Genomic DNA, 21,042 nt, shown 5'->3' with positions numbered 1-21,042 from the left:
CTCTCTCCATCAGGAAACTCCATTTGATGCGATCATAGGCTTTTTCCAGGTCCAACTTAAGAGCCACAATGCCCTTCTTCCCCTTCCTAATCTTCATAGTGTGGACCATCTCTTGGGCAATAACCACATTATCCATCATTTGTCTACCAGGCACAAAACTACCCTGGTTCTGACAAATGATATCCGGGAGAATGCAGCGAATTCTGTTAGCCACAATCTTTGTAACAGTCTTATAAAGAACATTACAAAGACTAATAGACCTCATATGCAAAAAGGAGGAAGGCTTCTCAATTTTAGGAATCAGAACAACCAGAAGGGTTCTATTCACCAGCCCAATATCTTGAGAGCCATTAAAAATACCTATGATAAAGTTATAGATACCCTCATTCACCACCTCCCAGTGCTTATGGTAAAAGCCAGCAGGCAGGTCATCAATCCCAGGAGCTTTAGTAGCCCCAATACTAAAAATAGCTTGATCAATTTCCTTCAAGGAAATAGGTTGGAAAGCATCCCGAATAGCCTCCTCCCCCACCATAGGAAAGGTAGCCACAAAATGAGCCCTCTCCAGCTGAACAGGTTCCTCTTTAAATAAATCCTTATAGAAATCCAGGGCCAAATTCCGAATAGCATCATCCTCAATTACATAAAAGTTTAATTTTAAATACTTTGTTTTGTAAAAAAAAAACATACCACATACCTCTATTTGCAAACTTTTAAACCACAAATCTCTATTTGCAAATAAAGCAAACCACGAGCATTTTCTTCGTACTTTGCCCAAATATTAAAGAGGTATTGAAATATTATACTTACAATAAAGTTTATTTCAATCATAAATTATGTTATATTATTATTAAATCATAAATTATGTTATATTATTATTATTATTATCAAGAAGTTATTTTTTTCAGTTCTCTAGACAAAGAGATTGTAAGCGTCTAATACACTTGATAAGATGTTTATTCTTAAAGAATTTGGATTATGCTAGATACGAATTCAAAATGAATGTAAATAAAAATATATTTTGATGCTCAAAATCCTAAAAATGTATATTAATTATGAGATATTGAGATAATTGCTTTTGCAACATTGACTTATATAGTTTTTAACTATTATATTATGGTTTGTACAAAATTATTAGTATTTCAAGAGTTTTTAACAGATGAAAATGAAACATGATCATAGGATAAGTTATTGGAAAATATTAATTAAAGAAATATTATTATTTGAATCTCTTTAATTTCTCAAATGTTGAGCTTAATAATTCTAATTAATAGAATTAATTTCACATATCAATTATAAAACGTTTTTTATTTGTACTGAATGGACTTAATACTTCATTAAGAAAAAATAAAATTTTTAATTAATAGACAAAAAATATTTTCACACTTTTTATGCTTATATATTGACATCTATCTATACTATATATAATAGCGGAATCAGAGAGAAATAAGGAGAAGTGTTTTAGAGGCATTTTTGATGAGTTGTCAATGTAGTAAAAAATCAAGATTAAAAAAATTTAATTAATAAAAAATAACAGATTTATATTTATAATAAATTAAATAATTATTAGCCCATTAATTAAAAATAATAAAAGAAAGTAAGAGTTACGAGAAGATGAAAAAACACAAAGCAAATGAAATTCAAAAGTCACAAATAAACTTCTATATAAAGCATGATAGATAGTATTCCGTCATTATATTCATTGGTCATGATAGGTAGTATTATATTTCTGAAGGTAATTATTCAATTTTTTTCATATGTTGTAGTTATTTTGTTCTCAATTGTGATGTTGTTTTATTTTTATTAAACAATAGTTGTTATAGTTTCATCTTTCAGATCCATTTCTACCGATACCCAAGTTCTATACATCTCGCTACCTTATCCATGTTTTTCTTTTTTATTTGTCTTTTTTTTCAAACTGATATCTCCAATTGAAGAAATCCGATAGAAATAGAAGATGCATGAACAACTAAAATCAGGAAACACAAAAGTTGCAAAAATTACAAGAAATTCTTACGTTTCTCAAGGTAATTATTCGATTTTTTTCATATGTTGTAGTTATTTTTATTCTCAATTGTGTTATTGTTTTATTTTTATTAAACAATAGTTGTTATAGTTTGATCTTTCAGAGATGAAATTCATTTTCTATCGTTACTCAGGTTCCATACTTCTCGCTACCTTATCCATGTTTTCTTTTTTATTTGTTTTTTTTTTTCAAAATGACTAAAATAAAGATTTTGTATATTTGCATCCTTTTTTAGTATATGTTGCTAGGCGTTATCGTGTCGATTGTTAACTCTAACTAAATTTAGATTTTCGTCTTTATATGAACTCAATTTTTAGCTTTAATTGAAGTTAGATTAATTTTTCTAATTCGAAACCTATTGAAATCCTCTCATTTTTTTAGTTTGAGTTTATCTAACCGATAAAGATTGTATTTTTTTATTTTTATGTATTTTGGTACAAATAGATATAAAATTTCACGCAATAGTTGTTCATTGAAGTTTGAGACATATTGAATAAAATATTAAAGGGGTATTGAAATATTATACTTACAAGAAAGTTTATTTCAATTATTATTATTATTATTATTATTATCAAGAAGTTAATTTTTTCCAGTTCTCTAGACAAAAAGATTGTAAGCGTCTAATGTACTTAATAAGATGTTTATTCTTGAAGAATTTGGGTTATGCTAGATACGAATTAAAAATGAAGGTAAATAAAAATAAATTTTGATGCTCAAAATCCTAAAAATGTACATTAATTATGGGATATTGAGATAATTGATTTTGCAACATTGGCTTATATAGTTTCTAACTATTATATTATGGTTTGTACAAAATTATTAGTATTTCAAGAGTTTTTAACATATGAAAATAAAACATTGTCATAGGACAAGCTGTTGGAAAATATTAATTAAAAATATTATTATTTCAATCTCTTCAAATTCTCAAATATTGAGCATAATGATTCTAATTAATAGAATTAATTTCACATATTAATTATAAAACGTTTTTTTATACTGAGTAGACTTAATACTTCATTAAGAAAAAATAAAAAATTTAATTAATGGGCAAAAAATATTTCAACTCTCCTCTTTATATGCTTATATCTTGACATTCTCTCTTATTTTCGACAAAAAAAACGAGAGAAAAATAGTTCTCTCCTAATTATCTTTTTTGTCCATTCATTTTTGTTTTCTATTCTTTTATTTGTTTTTCTTGCTTATAAAATTCAAGAATATATAATTATTAGAAAATATTAATGAAACCAAATATGTGATATCTGCGAGCGTGACTGATCTTCTATATAGTGAAAGAATGAAGAACAAATTGATTGAATGTCTTGATAAGCTATTACGAGATGAAAATAGGAAAAATCCTCACCTTAAGTTGATTCAATTGGATATATTGAGTTATTGTAGCAGAATGAATAATTGAATTCGAATACTTGGTGATCATGAAATTCCATCAAACAAGATATTATTATCAAGATAAATTTGTGACTAATTCTTATGAATTTTATTTTTTTTTATGTAACATATTGAATTGATAAAGTTTCTTCATGTGCAACAGTAGAAAAGTATTGATTATAATAGTTTATAACATAATATAATATATTGATGTTGCTTCCACTTTAACATAGATTGTAATTCTTTTGTATTGTAGATATAATATTTAATTTAATTATAGTTTAATTCAATTTTTGTTCAACATATATTGTAATTCTTTTGTATCGTAAATATAATATTTAGTTTTAATTGTAGTTTAATTCAATTTTTGGTTTTGCATTATATTTTAATATATTTCTTCATTAATCTTCTATTTTATTATTATTATTTCATAAAATTCCAAAATATGAAAATGTATTAAAATTACTTTTTTTTTTTTAAAAAAAATTGCGCACAATGCGCTTACATTAAAGAAGAAAGAAAAATCCCCACCCCACCCAGATGTGATTCGAACCCATGACCTCCCAAGTCATAGGTAAGCTCTCAACCACTAGGCTAAAAAGTACGATCATTGAATTTTGTAAAAATAAATAAATCATCTACCTTTAATTAAAATTCTATAAAAAATTAATCAATTATTTTCAAAATTAATTTAATTTGAATTATCAATAAAAAAATATATATTAATTTCATATATACATAATATAAAAAAAATCTTTGCATGATATAAAATTACTTAAAAGTAAATATGTCAATTTATTTATTTATCTAGATTATATAAAAGTTTTGTATCCCGTGATGCACGGGTTTTCGACTAGTTTTCTCTTATTTTCAAAAAAAAAAAACTAGAGGAAGATAGTTCTCTTCTAATTATCTTTTTTGTTCCTTCATTTTTGTTTTTTATTCTTTTGTCTGTTTTTCTTACTTACGAAAATCAAGAATATATAAGTATTAGAAAATATTAATAAAGTCAAATAAATGATATCTGCGAGCGTGACTGATATTCTATACAGTGTGAAAGAATAAAGAACAAATTGATTGAATGTCTTGATGAGATGTTACGAGATGAAAATATTAGAAATCATCACCTTAAGTATATTCAATTGGATATATTGGGTTACTGTAGCACAATGGATAATTGAATTCAAATATTTGGTGATCATGAAATTCCATCAAGCAAGATTATTATCATCAAGATGAATTTGTGACTAATTCTTATAAAAAAAATTTATATGTAACATATTGAATTGATAAAGTTTTTTCATACCTCTCGGGTTATTCGGAAAGCGGACACATCAAAGAAACCGAACATGGACTAAACAAAACAAGCAGTGAAATTGAGTCAAAAATCACCATATGAATTTTAACCATTTGGATTTATGAGGAAAATAAAATCAATTCAATATGAATTGATTTAATTCTCTTTCAATGGTCAAAATTACAACTTCCAAAAAAAACCATGTGAACTTAATTAATTCCATGAGAATTGAGTCTTGTTTTCTCATTTGCATTATTGTCAAATTATGGGTATTGATTTTCTTTGTCTTAATGGTTGACTAAATAAAGTACTTAAATGCCCTTGTATTATTGTTGTTATCAAAGATATGTAAGGGCAATTCAAGTCATTGTTTGTATTTGCTTTACCTATTTAAGGGTGAGCTTTTTCATATGTAAGACAAGTTTGCTATCAATACAAATATTACTCTTAAGAGTTTGTGAGTGGTTTCTCTTGTGTTCTTTGAGGCACTACTTTGAATAATTCGGGATTAAATCCTTAATTGTTGGAGACTGGAATTGGGTCTTTACAACCTAGTTTTGTAAGGGTTCTTTTCTGTCCGACCCTGATTCGTTAGCTTTCCTAGGGATCAAATCTAGTTGTCGGGTTTTCAAGGCACTGTTCCTCGTGGGTTCGCGTCAGTTTGGTATCAGAGCCGAGCTCTAACTTTTCAGGTTTTATCTATTCGTAATATTCTTTGACTATTTTATTTTAATTTTTCTATTTTTTGTTTTTTTTCTGTTAAAAGTTAAAAAAAAATTGTCCTAATTTCGGGAAAAAAAATTGTTAGTGATAAAAAAAATTCAAATATCTTCCAGCATATCCAATTCAGGTGAAGACCAAACTTCCTTTCTATATATAATATATTTATATATCTATCTATACTATATATAATAGCAGAAGCAGAGAGAAATGAGGAGAAGTGTTCTAGAGGCCTTTTTGATGAGTTGTCAACGTAGTAAAAAATCAGATTAAAAAGATTTAATTAATTAAAAATAATAGATTTATATTTATAATATATTAAACAATTACTAACCTATTAATTAAAATAATAAAAGAAAGCAATATTTACGGGAAGATGAAAAAACACAAAGCAAAGGAAATCCAAAAGTCACAAATAAACTTCTATATAAAGCATTATAGATAGTATTCCACTATTATATTCATTGGTCATGATAAATAGTATTATATTTCTGAAGGTACTTATTCGATTTTTTTTCGTATGTTGTAGTTATTTTGTTCTCAATTATGTTGTTGTTTTATTTTTATTAAACAATAGTTGTTATAGTTTCATCTTTCAGATTCATTTCTGTTGTTACTCAGGTTCTATACCTCTCGCTATCTTAATCATGTTTTCTTTTTTATTTGTCTTTTTTTCAAACCGATATCTCCAATTGAAGAAATCCGATAGAAATAGAAGATGCATGGACAATTAAAATCGGAAAACACAAAAGTGTCAAAAATTACAAGAAATTCTTACGTTTCTGAAGGTAATTATTCAATTTTTTTTCATATGTTGTAGTTATTTTTGTTCTCAATTGTGTTGTTGTTTTATTTTTATTAAACAATAGTTGTTATAGTTTCATCTTTCAGAGATGAAATTCCATTTCTGTCGTTATCCAGGTTCCATACCTCTCGCTACCTTATCCATGTTTTCTTTTTTATTTGTCTATTTTTTTTTTCAAAATGACTAAAATAAAGATTTTGTATATTTGTATTCTTTTTTAGTATATGTTGCTAGGTGTTATCGTTTCGATTGTTAACTCTAACTAAAATTTAGATTTTCGGCTTTATATGAACTTAATTTTTAGCTTTCTCATTGTGTTGTTGTTTATTTTTATTAAACAATAGTTGTTATAGTTTCATCTTTCAGAGATGAAATTCCATTTCTGTCATTACCCAGATTCCATACCTCTCGCTACCTTATCCATGTTTTCTTTTTTATTTGTCTTTTTTTCTTTTCAAAATGACTAAAATAAAAATTTTGTATATTTACATTCTTTTTTAGTATATGTTGCTAGGTGTTATAGTTCCAATTGTTAACTCTAACTAAAATTTAGATTTTTGGCTTTATATGAACTCAATTTTTAGCTTTAATTGAAGTTAGATTAATTTTTCTAATTCGGAACCTGTTGAAATCCACTCTTTTTTTTAGTTTGAGTTTATCTAATTGATATAGATTGTATTTTTTATTTTTATGTATTTTGGTACAAATAGATATAAAGTTTCACATAATAATTGTTCATTGAACTTTGAGACATATTGAATAAAATATTAAATAGGTATTAGAATATTATACTTACAATAAAGTTTATTTTAATTATAAATTATGTTATATTATTATTATTATCAAAAGGTTATTTTTTCCTAATTTTCTAGATAAAAGATTGTAAGCGTCTAATACACTTGATAAGATGTTTATTCTTGAAGAATGTGGATTATGCTAGATACGAATTCAAAATGAAGGTAAATAAAAATAAATTTTGATGCTCAAAATCCTAAAAATGTACATTAATTATGCGATATTGGGATAATTGCTTTTGCAATGTTGGCTTATATAGTTTTTAACTATTATATTATGGTTCGTACAAAATAGTTAGTATTTCAAGAGTTTTTAACAGATGAAAATGAAACATGATCATAGAACAAGTTGTTGAAAAATATTAATTAAAAAATATTATTATTTGAATCTCTTCAAATTCTCAAATGTTGAGCATAATGATTCTAATTAATATAATTAATTTCACATATTAATTATAAAACATTTTTTTTGTACTGAGTGGTTACAATTGCGATTTAATTCTATTTAACTAAAATTAATTTATGGACTTAATACTTCATTAAGAAAAAATAAAATGTTTAATTAATAAGCAAAAAATATTTTCACTCTCCTCTTTATATGCTTATATCTCGACATTCTCTCTTATTTTCAAAAGAAAAACTGAGAGGAAGATAGTTCTCTCCTAATTATCTTTTTTGTCCCTTCATTTTTATTTTCTATTCTTTTGTTCGTTTTTCTTGCTTACGAAATTCAAGAATATATAATTATTAGAAAATATTAATGAAGTCAAATAAGTGATATCTGCGAGCGTGACTGATGTTCTATATAGTGAAAGAATTAAGAACAAATTGATTGAATGTCTTGATGAGATATTGCGAGATGAAAGTAAGAGAAATCATCACCTTAAACTAATTCAATTAGATATATTGGGTTATAGTAGCAGAATGAATAATTGAATTCGAATACTTGGTGATCATGAAATTCCATCAAGAAAAATGATTATCATCAAGATGAATTTGTGACTAATTCTTACGAATTTTATTTTTTTATATGTAACATATTGAATTAATAAAGTTTCTTCATATTTTATAAAAAAAATAAAGTTTCTTCATATGCAACATTAGAAAAGTATTGATTGTAATAGTTTATAGAATAATATATTGATGTTGTTTCCATTTTAACATACATTGTAATTCTTTTGTATCGTAAATATAGTATTTAATTTTAATTGTAGTTTAATTCAATTTTTAGTTTTTCATTATATTTTAAACATTTCTTAATTAATCTCCTATTTTATTATTATTGTTTCACAGAATTCCAAAATATGAAAATGTATTAAAATTCCTAAAAAGTACAAATCATTGAATTTTGTAAAAATAAATAAATCATTCACCTTTAATTAAAATTCTATATAAAAAATTAATCAATTATTTTCATAATTAATTTAATTTGAATTATCAATAAAAAATATATATTGATTTCAAATATACATAATATAATTTTTTTCATAGTATGATATAAAATTACTTAAAAGTAAATATGTAAATTTATTTATTTATCTAAATTGCATATAAATTTTCATACCTTGTGCATCGCACGGGTTTTCGACTAGTATACATTGTTTACATAGCAAAAAATGAAAATCCAAGTTGCAGTTCCGTTTTCTCCTCATTCAAAAAAAAAACATCTTACACAGTTAATATTTCGGCCGGGTTTATAGAACCATAATTCTCAAAATTAATTTTTTACTCTATGATTTTTTTTCTATTGATTATTTTCTAACGTCAACATTATATTTTGGTCATCGAGTTGCTTATCTGCGTTCCGTTCATTGTTTAACGTTTCGCTTCTTAGGTTGTAAGGTCGAATTTTTGTTTTTGACTATTGGGGTTATAAAACTGAATTTGTTCGACTGAGTTCTTTAAAGAACACTATAAGAGAAAATCGAGCGGTAAAAAGCATAGAGTGGTGAGCATATAAGAGAGAATAGCCAAAAAAAATGAGCGAAACACCGAGTGAATCGTGAGTTTTTTTTTTTATTATTTTATTTGATCCATTTGAATTTCTTTTGCACAATAATATGGCAGACGATCAAGTGTTAACAATGTTAAACCGCTTGATGGAACGTATGGACATCATGGAGGAAAATCATCGAGTTGCTCTAGAAGCAAATCGAGTTGGTGGAGAAAACCGGCGTGATAATGAAGAAAGGCGGAATAGACAGCGGGATGATAATGCTAGAGACGACAGGGGACTTGGAAAAGTAAAACTGATAATTCCCTCGTTCAATGGTAAAAGCGATCCTGAAGCTTACCTAGAATGGGAGAAAAAAAATTGAACTCATATTCGACTGTCACAATTATTCAGATGAGAAGAAGGTGAGAGCAGTCGTAATTGAGTTCACGGATTATGCATTAGTCTGGTGGGATCAACTTGTCACCACGAGAACCAGATGTAGAGAGCCGCAAGTTGACACGTGGGATGAAATGAAAACTGTTATGAGAAAGCGGTTTGTCCCTAATGACTACTATGAAGGTTTATATAGAAAATTGCAAGCCCTTCAACAAGGTTCAAAGAGTGTAGAGGCATATTTCAAGGAGATGGGGATAGCAATGTTGAGAGTCGATGTCGTTGAAGATCGAAGAGCTAATAAGTCTTAGTTTTTAGCCGGTCTTAATCGGGACATAGCTAATATTGTCGAGTTGCAACGCTGTGTAGACGTGGAAGACATGGTACATGCAGTAAAGATAGTAGAACGACAACTCAAGGAGAGAAAGTATGATAAATCCTACACAGGAGGTTCATCATCTTCTAACTCTAATTGGAAGAACCGGTGGGGTAACCAAGAGAAAGGAAGCAGATTTCCTTCAAAGTTTGACAATGCCAAACATAAGTCAAACTCGGTTGACAAAAATAAGCAGAAGGGAGAAGAGAAACCGAGACCAAGCAAACTTCAGTGTTTCAAATGTTTGGGATTCAGTCACATAGCATCTGAATGCACAAATAGACGAGCTATGATCATGAGGGGCGGAGAAGTAGTCACTGACACTGAAAGTGACTGTGATGAGGTCGAAGAAGAAGACAAAGACTCTGAGGAGGCGGAATGCTTCACTAGAGCCGAACGAGGGGAGTCGTTAGTCGTCCTACGACTATTGAATTCTCAAATGAAGATTGCCGAGGACAAGATACAACGGGAAAACATCTTCCACACTCGATGTCTCATGCAAGGTAAGGTATGTAGTGTGATTATTGATAGTGGTAGTTGTGCTAATGTAGCTAGTACCACCTTAGTACAGAAGCTAGGGTTACCAGTCACAAAGCACCCGCGCCCTTATAAATTGCAATGGTTAAATGATTGTGGGGAGATTAAAGTAAATAGACAAGTCTTAGTGTCCCTCAAAATAAGGATGAACTACTGTGTGATGTCGTACCCATGCAGGCTGGTCATATTTTATTGGGTAGACCATGGCAGTTTGATAGAGATGCTATGCATTTAGGGAGAAAGAACCGTTACAATTTTGAACATGTTGGTAAAAAAATTGTTTTAGCTCCCTTAACGCCTATAGAGGTCTATGAAGACCAAATTAAGCTTAGAAATCATAGCGGGCTATTTCTAATAAAACTCATATATCATCTGATGATAACCTAGAGTCGACAGAAAAGCATGGTGAGAAGAGTGATGAAAATGAGGATTTGGTGAGAGAAAAGTAAAATTAAAAAAAATGAGAGAATAGATAATGATGTGGCCAAAGAGCGAGAGAGTCGAGGTAAAAATAATTCTGAAATTACAAAAGGAGAAGGGCCACATGCAAAAGGAGAGTCAAGAGAGAATAACAGTGTGGGGCGGGGTAAGGCTAATTTCTTTGCAAGGTCCACCGAGGTTAAGTATGCTCTTTCTGTAAATAAACCTGTCTTATTACTTGTTTATAGAGAAGCATATGTAAGTCAAGCTGATAATGTCCTACCTCGTTCTTGTATTTCTCTTTTGCAGGAATATCAAGATGTCATGCCCGAGGAATTGCCTAAAGGATTGCCACCTATTTGGGGGCATCGAACATCAGATCGACCTAGTACCTGGGATAGTCATTCCTAACCGTCTAGCATATCGGTGTAATCTTGAGGAAACGAAGGAGTTACAACGTCAAGTGGAGGATTTACTTGCTAAAGGGTACGTGAGGGAGTCGATGAGCCCATGTGTTGTACCTGTGCTTCTTGTTCTAAAAAAAGACGAAAGTTGGAGAATGTGTGTTGATTGTAGAGCCGCCAACAACATTACGGTAAAATATCGTCACCCTATTCCTAGGTTAGATGATATGTTGGATGAATTACATGGAGCTATTGTGTTTAGTAAAATAGATTTGAAAAGTGGATACCATCAGATTAGGATGAAAGAAGGGGATGAATGGAAAACTGCATTTAAAACTAAACGCGGATTGTATGAATGGCTCGTTATGCCTTTTGGTCTGACCAATGCACCGTCAACTTTTATGCGCTTAATGAATCATGTGTTGCGTGCATTTATAAGCAAGTTTATGGTGGTCTACTTTGATGACATATTGGTATATAGTAGGTCTTTAGAAGAGCATTTAGGTCACTTAAGGAGTGTCTTTGATGTGCTTAGAAAAGAACAATTATATGCTAACTTGTCTAAGTGTTCCTTTTGCACAGACCAAATTATTTTCCTTGGTTATGTTGTGTCTGCTAAAGGAATTAAAGTAGATGAGGAAAAGGTTAAGGCAATCAGTGATTGGCCTACACCTAGTAGTGTGTCTGAGGTGCGAAGCTTTCATGGCTTAGCATCATTCTACAGACGATTTGTGAGGGACTTTAGCACTTTAGCTGCTCCCCTCACTGAGGTGATTAAAAAGACAGTAGGATTTTCATGGGGAATAGAACAGGAGAATGCTTTTAATATTTTGAAGGATAAATTATGTTCTACTCCTGTACTTGCATTACCTAACTTTGAGAAAGATTTGAGATTGAATGTGATGCCTTCGGCATAGGTATTGGTGCTGTTTTGATGCAGGATAAAAGACCAATTGCTTTCTTTAGTCAGAAGTTGAGTGGGGCTGCACTTAATTACCCCACCTATGACAAAGAGTTATATGTTCTAGTGAGGGCGTTGGAAACATGGCAGCATTACCTTTGGCCTAAGGAGTTTGTTATTCATTCTGATCACGAGTCCCTAAAACACCTCAAGGGACAAGGTAAGTTGAATAGACGACATGTCCGATGGATGGAGTTCATTGAGACTTTTCCATATACTATTCAATACAAGCCAGGTAAAGAAAATGTGGTGGTTGATGCACTATCGCGCAGGTATATTCTTTTAAGTTCCTTGAATACTAAGCTTTTGGGATTTACACATCTTAAGGAGTTGTATAAAGGTGACGTTGATTTTGGTGATATGTATCTTGCATGCGGTAAGTCTGCGGCGGAAAAATTCTATTTATTTGATGGCTTTTTATTCCGTGAAAATAGACTATATGTGCCCCAATGTTCATATCGAGAATTGCTTGTCCGGGAAGCCCACGATGGTGGACTAATGGGACATTTTGGGGTTCATAAGACTTTAGATATTTTGCATGAACATTTCTTTTGGCCAAAGATGCGTAAGGATGTCAACAGACTTTGTTCTAGGTGCATCGCTTGTAAAAAGGCTAAGTCTAAGGTTTTGTCCCAAGGTCTCTATACCCCGTTACCCGTGCCTACGGAACCCTGGGTAGATATTTCTATGGACTTTATTGTTGGGTTACCTAGGACAAAGAAAGGTCGTGATTCCATTTTTGTTGTGGTTGATAGGTTTAGTAAAATGGCACATTTCATTGCATGCAATAAAACCGATGATGCTACCAAACTGATGCGAACCCACGAGGAACAGTGCCTCGAAAACCCGACAACTAGATTTGATCCCTAGGAAAGCTAACGAATCAGGGTCGGACAGAAAAGAACCCTTACAAAACTAGGTTGTAAAGACCCAATCCCAGTCTCCAACAATTAAGGATTTAATCCCGAACTGTTCAAAGTAGTGCCCCAAAGAACACAAGAGAAACCACTCACAACTCTTTAAGAGTAATATTTTTATTAAGATGAAACTTGTTACAAACTTAGAAAATTGGAAATATTTAAAGACTAAAACTAAATCATGTTGGACATATTTTCCCTTACATAACTAAAATAAACATAATAAATATAACGGTAAAAAAGTAACTAAGCTAGTCAAAATTATTATCTAGAAAGTCAAAGTAAAAGTCTTCCTCATAATTCATCATGTAGTCCCATACCAAAGAAAAATTGTGCAATTCTTTAAATTGCAAATAATTTCCCACCATCCAAAACTTATTATCCAACTTAATTAGATCTTCTTAAAATCCAAATTCAATTCCCTCAAAATCCAAATTCAAAATGAATTAACTCTAATTGATCTGTTTTCAATTTGATATTCGTGTAACTCGAACGGGATTAAATTATTTCATTTTGAACTTCGCACGCTTCATAGGATTATCAAATAAAGGACTAAAATTCATAAATATAATCTCATTCTTGGCATGAATCTGATTCTCATCATTCCCCCTCTCTTCAAGACGATTCGTCCTCGAATCGCAATGTTGTTCGTGGATAGACTTGAACACCTGAAATTTAGAATCTAGAACACTAAACAAACAAATGTCAAGTTTGTTAGTATGAGCACGTATCTTTTCAACACCCACGAAATCAACAAAATTTATCTTTTCAACTCCACACAGTTGTTCATCAATTTTCACCTCATCTTCTCTTACAAAAACTTAATTAGATCTTCCCTGAAACATAACATTGGTCAGATGCAGATACATATTGAATCTCAACCTTGTCTACATCATTCTCAACTCGAGATCTTGTTTCAATTTTTTTATTCGGCGGCGTTTCATCTTTCTTTGTTAGTTCTTCAATTTCAAGAGCATCATCCTTATCATTGCATGCAGTAAAACCGATGATGCTACCAATGTCGCTGACCTTTTCTTTCAAGAGGTCGTAAAGTTGCATGGAATACCAAAAACTATAGTATCCGACCGAGATGCTAAATTTTTAAGTCATTTTTGGCGTGTTTTGTGGAGTCGATTGGGTACTAAGCTTTTGTATTCTACTGCTTGTCATCCTCAAACGGATGGACAAATCGAGGTCGTTAATCAAACTCTTGGTCAAATTTTGCGTACTGTGGTTGGAAAAAATCTTAAGAATTGGGAAGAGTGTTTACCTATGGTAGAATTTGCATATAATCGCAGTATTCACTCATCTACTTTGTTTTCACCATTTGAAGTTGTTTATGGTCTTAACCCTCTTACTCCTATGGATTTACTACCTTTACCTGTGGATGCCAGGTCTAGTACAGATGGCGTTAAGAAAGCAGAATTAGTGCAATCCATTCATGAGAAGGTTCGCAAGCACATTGAAGAAAAAATAGACGAGTTGCTTCTAAAGTAAACCAACATCGTAAACGGGTTGTGTTTGCACCTGGTGATTTGGTGTGGGTGCATTTTCAAAAAGAGAGATTTCCAGGACTTTGTAAAAATAAGCTTCAACCCCGAGGCGATGGTCCTTTTCGAGTTTTGGAGCGTGTTAATGACAACGCTTACAAAATTGATTTACCTGGTGAGTATAATGTATCTGCTACTTTTAATGTTACTGATTTATCTTTTTATGATGCAGATTCTGATTCGATGTCAAATCCTTCTGAGGAGGGAGGGAATGATATAACCCGGGTTGAAAATCCGGATTCTCATATGGAGCGAATACGTCTACCGGATGGACATGTTACTCGAGCACGTGCTAAGCAGTTTGAAGAGGAGCTCCAAACATATGTGGTTCAAATGTTAGATATGTCGGACCAAATTGACACGGGTGGAATTCAAGAAGCTATAACTTTTTCATACCTCTCAGGTTATTCGGAAAGCGGACACATCAAAGAAACCGAACATGGACTAAACAAAACAAGCGGTGAAATTGAGTCAAAAATCACCATACGAATTTTAACATTTGGATTTATGGGGAAAATAAAATCAATTCAATATGAATTAATTTAATTCTCTTTCAATGGTCAAAATTACAACTTCCAAAAAAACCATGTGAACCTAATCAATTCCATGAGAATTGAGTCTTGTTTTCTCATTTGCATTTGTTAAATTATGGGTATTGATTTTCTTTTTCTTAATGGTTGACTAAATAAAGTACTTAAATGCCCTTGTATTATTGTTGTTATCAAAGATATGTAAGGGAAATTCAAGTCATTGTTTGTATTTGCTTTACCTATTTAAGGGTGAGCTTTTTCATATGTAAGACAAGTTTGCTATCAATAAAAATATTACTCTTAAGAGTTTGTGAGTGGTTTCTCTTGTGTTCTTTGGGGCACTACTTTGAACAATTCGGGATTAAATCCTTAATTGTTGGAGACTGGAATTGGGTCTTTACAACCTAGTTTTGTAAGGGTTTGTTGGCCCAAAATAAAATAAATTTTATTTTATGTATATAGAAAGCTTGGGTTTAATTTTAGGGTATAGTTTATATTCTTCTAGAAAAATAATAATGGTAAAATAAAAATAAATATGCATTCGTAAACTCACCTCAAGTACGCGAGGCGTGCATTTCTATACGCGGGGCGTATACCACACATCCTAAGACGTTCCACTTCAGAGACTCCATTACGCGGGGCGTGCCTTCCTATACGCCACGCGTAAAAACGCATCGACAAGGCGCTCCAGGATCAGAAGCACAAACACGCGGGGCGTGCCTTCCTATACGCGGAGCGTATACCAGCCATCCGAAGACGTTCCACTTCAAAGGCTCCACTACGCGGGGCGTACCTTACTTTATGCCACACGTAAAACTCATCAATAAGACGCTCTAGAATCAGAAGCACTACACAGGGCGTAGGCAGACTTACGTGGGGTGTGTTCTTTCTCTCGGCGAACTAGAGGTCAGTTCTCACCCGGAGCCCGTTGTCGATCACCGATTTCTCAGAACGCATCCGGACACAGCCACGGGCTAGCCTACAAGCTTAGCCCCATCCCCACATCTTTTCTCTAACCACAAGGTAGTGGGGTGATGTGGCATGGAAGTTAGTGGAGGTTAGTGGTAGTTGGAGGAAGTTGAGGAAGTTGATGATGTGGCAAGGTAGTGGGCAAGGTTAGAGAGAAAAATAAGGGTTAGTTGATAAATAATTACCAAAATACCACTAAATAATTACCAAAACGCCACTCCAAAAAACTATAAATAGACCCTCCATTCTTCATAAAAAAACACACTCAACACACACAAAAACCCCTTCCTAAGGTTCCTTCCAATGCTCTCTAGTTCTTAGTTTTAAGTTCTTAGTTCTTAAGTTCTTTTGCTCTGAGTTCTTCAAGTTCTTCAAGTTCTTTCTTTAGTTCTTCATTTTTTCTTAGCTTCAATTCCTTCTTTAGCTATCCTTTAGCCTTAATTCAAGTTCCAATAGCCTCTTTCCAGGTTTTTCAATTCAATTTAGCATTCCCAAGCCTTTAATTTGTTCAATCCTTAGCTAGAATTCTATTTTCAAACTCAGTTTTCCATATTCGTCCAACTATTTTCAAAGCCCGATTTCGTTCGTTTAAATTCATTTTTTTCTTTCGATCCCTTCAACAAAGTTGTTTCTGACATCTTGAATTTCAATCTAGTATATTTATTTTCCCAATTCCGTGCCCAGAAACTATATTTACAAGCCAATCTTTACAGCCCAAATCGTTTTAGATATTCTGTTTCCAGATTTTTCCAGATTCAACCAGTTATTTTCAACTCTCAATTTCGTCCATTTAGATTCCGTTTTAGCCTTCGATCTCTTATATAAGTTTGTTCCTGACCTCCCGAAGTTAAATTTAGCCTATTTAATCATCCAAATCCGTATTCTTAAGCACTCAAACAAGCCCACCAAAGTCAAAGGTTAAATCTGCCCCATTTGCCTACCACACGTTTTGACATTGCCAAGATCGTATACCATATCGGCCCGACCGACCACAGTGCTCCGAGAATTCCAAGCCGACACCAAAGTTCAACGTCCAGCCGAGATAGCTATTGTGGCTCCGAGTTTGTCGTTGAATTTCAATTTTATTTTAATTGCATTTCAATTCTTTGTATTGATTTGTCTTTTCCCAATTCAATTGATTGTCTATATGTTTAGTATAGAAAATTTTCAATTGTAATTCTTTATCCAATTTGATGCTTGTTGAACATATGTATTCAAACCTTAATTTATATCAATAAAATACCAATTTTTTCACCAAATCTTGTGTCAATTTCGTACTTTTAATTTCCTTATTTTACCCGTCTTCAATTTATACGCTTAGCTTAAATAAAATAATTATCTAGCAAAGTTTTTATAACGGCGCTAGAGATCCAAGAGGGACTTTTTCAATCCTTGCGTCCCTCGCCAATCGCTTCGTTTAAGATTTTAAGTTTTGGCGCGCAGTTCCATAAACTTAACCGTCCTTAATAATTGAGAAATAATTTCTCTGGCACGCCCGCACCCTAACCACACGTGACAAGGTTGAAATTAGCATATTTCGAAAATATCGCTAACAATTTTTGGCACGCCCAGTGGGACCTTTTTTTAAGCTTTGCCAAAAAATTTAAAACTTGTTTTTTGTGCCTATTTTCTTTCGTAACTTTTTTCCATATCACATTTATTTTTCTCGCCCCACTTTACCTTACCAAAATTTATTAGCTAACGCTAACAATTTTTGGCACGCCCAGTGGGACCTTTTTGTTTTTTTAGGCTACCAAAAATTGCAAAACCCATCACACACGTTTTTTTTTCTCACACTCAGCTTTTCAATTTAGTTTATTATTATTCCATGCTCTTACTTTATGCAATTTTATTCGCTTTATTTTCGTAATAAATTTGATTTAATCATTTTTTCTATTATCCACGGAGAATGCCTCTGAATATCAATAGGTGCAAAGCAATCGAACCATGACGAGGACAGCATACGAAAATGCAAGGGATGCTACGATACCGGTGTAGTTTGGTGGTTTCAATCGAGATCGACATTTTACAATAAGTACAACCGGATTGTTGGTCCATTGGTACACCGTCTTTAGATGCTACGACGATGGCTATGTTTAGTTTATTCATAGCGACGAACATAATATCGACTGCAAGTGTTGTGCTTACGTTCAAACCGCGTCATTCTATGATGATCAATATGGTTGCTACGTGGAGCAAGTCCAGGAGTCCCATAAAAATCCACATGGTCCTGATTATATTGAAGTATGGGAGCATCTACGGATGAGTAATCCTCATTGCCGAAATAATTATATTTGCAATTATAGGGATGAAAACCTCCATTTTCATCGTCCGTGTCGGCAATCTTGCTTCGAAAGAAGTACGATCGTTGCACCAGTCGAGCATAAGACCTATGAAAAGTTTGAGTGCTCCGCTATGAGCCTCGACCAAAATTCTTTCGAAGATTCTAGTCATGTTGTAAATATGGAGGCAGTCCAAGTTGTTGAGGATGATGGAGAAATCGAATCATTACTTATGAAGGAGGAGCGATCAATAGACGATGCATATCAACAACTTTTGGATCAACTCGAGAAACAGAGGGCTAATATAGCAGCTTCTCTCAGAGTCTGCATTGAAGGCTGTATCGGGGCCATCCAAGATGGAGTACTTCATCACTTAGAAGCATTTTCCACACGCCCGACTCTTCCAGAAACGAAGATTCCTAATAGTGAGACGGCGATAGAAAGTCAAGAGGATGGAGACGATCCCTATGACTATGATTCTAGGTCCATGCAAGAGGATGACGCCACTTCCAATGATATTGATTCGGGGGGCATCCACGAAACTCCTATAGAAATTCAAGAAGAAGAAGGAGATGTTCTTAGGAGCTATAACTCAGAATCCAACGAAGTGGATGATGTCGTGTCTAGTGATCTTGATTCGGGGGGCAACATAGAGAAAGCAACTCAACAAGAACCCACTCTAAAAGTACTGCCCATATATGCAAATCCCCAAAGGTCAATGGGATTTTTATGGAGCCTCGACATAAACGAGAAGGAAGTTGTGCAAACCAAAGACGAGGATGAAGATGTATCTCATGACCTCAATTCAGGTTCCAGCCAGGAGGATGATGACCCATTAGATACTCCGAACTCGGGGGGCATCCACAAAACTACTATAGAAATTCAAAAAGAAGAACGAGATGTTTCTAGGAGCTACGTTCTAGAATCCAGCGAAGAGGATGATGTCGTGTCTAGTGATCTTGATTCGGGGGGCAGTAAAGAGGAAGCAATTCAGCAAGAACCCACTCTAGAAGTATTGCCCATAGATGCAAATCCCCCAAAGTCAATAGAATTTCCAAAGAGTCCCGACGTGAACAAGAAGATAGTTGTACAAGCCCAGGAAAAGGAGGAAAATATATCTCATAACCTCAATTCGGATTTCAGTCGGGAGGGTGACGACCCATCAAGCACTTCTAACTCGGAGGGAATCCACGAAGGACCTGTAGAAATTCAAGAAGATGAGGAAGACGTTTCTTGGAGCTATGATTCAGAATCTAGTCAAGAGGATGAGGTATCCAACCCGGGGGGCATCCAAATAGAAGAGGTGCAAGAATTTATTCTAGAAGAATCTCTCATTCTTGTGAAGTCTTTAAAATCAGAAGACCTTATCAAAAGTTGTGATATCGAAGAAGAAGCGGCTTCAGAAACACAGGAAAATAAAGAAGATATTTTCTACGATTGTAAGTCGCAACTCAGTCATGATGAAGAAAACTTCTATGATCATGGTTTGGGGGGCAGTCAAGATCAAGAGATTAATCGAGAATCCACCCTAGAAGTATCTCTAATGATTCTTCCAACAACTCATGTTTTTCCAGAGCCTATGATCACTATGAAGTTTGTTAACTCGAGTAGAAGATCAAGTTTGCAATCCATGATTCTACTTGTCACCAGTCTACTTCAGTTGTCCTACCATCCAGACAAGTCACAAGGTTTTTACTTCTTAACCGTGTTTATTCATTTAGGCTCTAGTTTACAAATACTTTTTATTATGCGGAAAGAGTCATGAAAATAAGAGTCTAGACAGGGAAACTCATATCCCTCTTGTAGAGATGTTACTGAGCATTTTATTGTATGAGGCGATAACATAATGTTGTACTTACAACATAGCCCATAAGACCATTCATGGTCAAAATAAGTTGGCGTTTTTGCCAGCACAAAAAAAAAGAGAAAATGAAAAAATATTTCGGTTTTCAAAATAAATTATTTATGTTCATGCTTCCATTTGGTTCATATTTTCTACTTTTGTTTTCGCATCTTCTTCATTTGCTTCAAACTTAACTCACAAACCAGAACACTCAATCATTACCATTTCTAAATCATACTTGTTATCTATTAGTTGATTCCGGTTAATTAAAATACCCAGAACCAAGCTTTTGGTAATTATTGATCTCAAAATCATAATTTCCATCAAACAACTGTTCTGGTTAGCTTTTTTCCCAAAATTGATTTCATCCGCCATAAACCACCTTTTCCTTCAAAACCAATCTCAATTTCTTCGTTGATATCCAAATCATAACTCTCAATTCGACAGATTCCAATCTGATTATTCTAGAAGTCCATTTAGATTAGATAAACATTATCCACTCCTCAATTCGAGCCAGTTGTGTCCAAATTAATCATTATTATAGCTTCAAGTTATTTTTCATTATTACGAGCCATTCTCTTGTTGCAAACCATTTCCATACCTTTTTCAAAAGCAATCCGTGATTCTAAAGTACCAATTATCTCAGAACCAAGCTTTTGGTATTTATTTGATCTCAAAATCAAATTTAATTCCATCAAACAACTGTTCTGAACAACTATTTCTTTAAATTTATTCTAACCACTAAGACCATTCATCGGTCACGAGGTCAAGTTTGTTATTATTTATTATTTTTGCACAATTATCTCGATTAATTTCGTCGTACATATTGCTTTGTTTTGTTCGTTTAAATTACGTTTTTCAAGTTGTAATTTTCCTGCTTTATTTTTCAATTTTCC

Source organism: Euphorbia lathyris, chromosome 2 (assembly GCF_963576675.1).
Source record: "Euphorbia lathyris chromosome 2, ddEupLath1.1, whole genome shotgun sequence".
Lineage (NCBI taxonomy): Eukaryota > Viridiplantae > Streptophyta > Magnoliopsida > Malpighiales > Euphorbiaceae > Euphorbia > Euphorbia lathyris.
The sequence above is the reverse complement of the archived record's forward strand: the minus strand, read 5'-3'. Positions refer to the sequence as shown.